This window comes from Oncorhynchus mykiss, chromosome 16 (genome assembly GCF_057628025.1).
Source record: "Oncorhynchus mykiss isolate SJ-2025 chromosome 16, ASM5762802v1, whole genome shotgun sequence".
NCBI classification, from domain to species: Eukaryota; Metazoa; Chordata; class Actinopteri; order Salmoniformes; family Salmonidae; genus Oncorhynchus; species Oncorhynchus mykiss.
In genome coordinates, this window is record NC_143037.1 from 9,867,432 (window position 1) to 9,870,000 (window position 2,569).

Below are 2,569 nucleotides of genomic sequence, written 5' to 3' on the forward strand. Positions count from 1 at the left end.
TGTCCATTGCTTGTGTTTCTTGGCCAAATCAGTCTCTTCTTATTATTGGTGTCCTTTAGTAGTGGTTTCTTTGCAGCAATTTGACCATGAAGGCCTGATTCACAGTCTCTTGTGCACAATTGGTCCTTAGATGTGTCTGTTACTTGAACTCTCTGAAACATTTATTTGGACTGCAATCTGAGGTGCAGTTAACTCTAATGAACGTATCCTCTACAGCAGAGGTAACTCTGGGTCTTCCTTTCCTGTGGCGGTCCTCATGAGAGCCAGTTTCATCATAGAGCTTGATGGTTTTTGCGACTGCACTTGGAGAAACGTTCAAAGTTCTTAAAATATTCCCGAATTGACTGACCTTCATGTCTTAGGTAATGATGGACTGTCATTTCTCTTTGCTTATTTGAGCTGTTGATATGGACTTGGTCTTTTATCTTCTGTGTACCATCCTTACCTTGTCGCAATGCGATTGACTCAAACGCGTTTTGAAGGAAGGAAATTCCACAAATTAACTTTAAACAAGCTGTTAAAAGAAGCTGGTTGAGAGAATGCCAAGAGTGTGTAAAGCTGTCATCAAGGCAAAGGCCTAGTCAGTTGTACAACTGAATGCATTCAACTGAAATGTGTCTTCTGCATTTAACCCAACCCCTCTGAATCAGAAAGGTTGAGGGGGTTGACATAATCAACATCCACATCTTCGGCGCCTGGGGAACAGTGGGTTAACTGCCTTGCTCAGGGGCAGAATTACAGATTTTTTTATTTACAGCTCTGGGATTCGGTCCCGCAACCTTTAGGTTACTGGTCCAAAGCTCTAACCACAAGGCTAACTGCCGAAGTGTGGCTACTTTGAAGATTCTCAAATATACAGTTGAAGTCAGAAGTTTACATACACCTTAGCCAAATACATTTAATCTCAGTTTTTCACAATTCCTGACAATTAATCAGAGTAAAAATTCCATGTCTTAGGTCAGTTAGGATCACCACTTTATTTTAAGAATGTGAAATGTCAGAATAATCGTAGAGAGAGTTTTTTATTTCAGCTTTTATTTCTTTCATCACATTCCCAGTGGGTCAGAAGTTTACATACACTCAATTAGTATTTGGTAGCATTGCCAATGAATTGTTTAACTTGGGTCAAACGTTTCGCATAGCCTTCCACAAGCTTCCCACAATAAGTTGGGTGAATTTTGGCCCATTCCTCCTGACAGAGCTGGTGTAACTGAATCAGGTTTGTAGGCCTCCTTGCTCGCACATGCTTTTCAGTTCTGCCCACAAATGTTCTATGGGATTGAGGTTAGGGCTTTGTGATGGTCACTCCAATACCTTGCCTTTGTTGTCCTTAAGCCTTTTTGCCACAACTTTGGAAGTATGCTTGGAGTCATTGTCCATTTGGAAGACCAATTTGGGACCAAGCTTTAACTTCCTGACTGATGTCTTGAGATGTTGCTTCAATATATCCAAATAATTTCCCTTCCTCATGAAGCCATCTATTTTGTGAAGTGCACCAACCCCTCCTGCAGCAAAGCAACCCACAACATGATGCTGCCACCCCCGTGCATCACGGTTGGGGTGGTGTTCTTCGGCTTGCAAGCCTCCAACTTTTTCTTCCAAACATAACAATGGTCATTATGACCAAACAGTTCTATTTCTGTTTCTTCAGACCAGAGACATTTCTCCAAAAAGTACGATCTTTGTCCCCATGTGCAGTTGCAAACCGTAATCTGGCTTTTTTATGGTGGTTTCGGAGTAGTGGCTTCTTCCTTGCTGAGCAGCCGTTCAGGTTATGCTGACATAGTACTCGTTTTACTGTGGATATAGATAATTTTGTACCTGTTTCCTACAGCATCTTCACAAGGTCATTTCCTGTTATTCTGGGATTGAATTGCACTTTTCGATCCAAATTACGTATGTCTCTAGGAGACAGAATGCGTCTCCTTCTTGAGCGGTATGACGACTGCGTGGTCCCATGGTGTTTATAGTTGCATACTACTGTTTGTACAGATGAATGTGGTACCTTCAGGGGTTTGGAAATTGCTCCCAAGGATGAACCAGACTTGTGGAGGTCTACATTTTTTCTTGGCTGATTTCTTTTGATTTTCCCATGATGTCAAGCAAAGAGGCACTGAGTTTGAATGTAGGCCTTGAAATATATCCACACGTACACCTCCAAATGACTCAAATTATGTCAGTTAGCCTATCAGAAGCTTCTAAAGTAATGACATCATTTTCAGGATTTTTCCAAGCTGTTTAAAGGCACAGTCAACTTAGTGTATGTAAACTTCTGACCCACTGGAATGGTGATACAGTGAATTATAAAGTTAAATAATCTGTCTGTAAACAATTTTTGGAAAACTTACTTGTGTCATGCACAAAGTAGATGTCCTAACTGACTTGCCAAAACTATAGTTTGTTAACAATAAATTTGTGGAGTGGTTAAAAAACAAGTTTTGATGACTCCAACCTAAGTGTATGTAAACTTCTGACTTCAACTGTAGATGTAGATACAGTGCCTTGCGAAAGTATTCGGCCCCCTTGAACTTTGCGACCTTTTGCCACATTTCAGGCTTCAAACATAAAG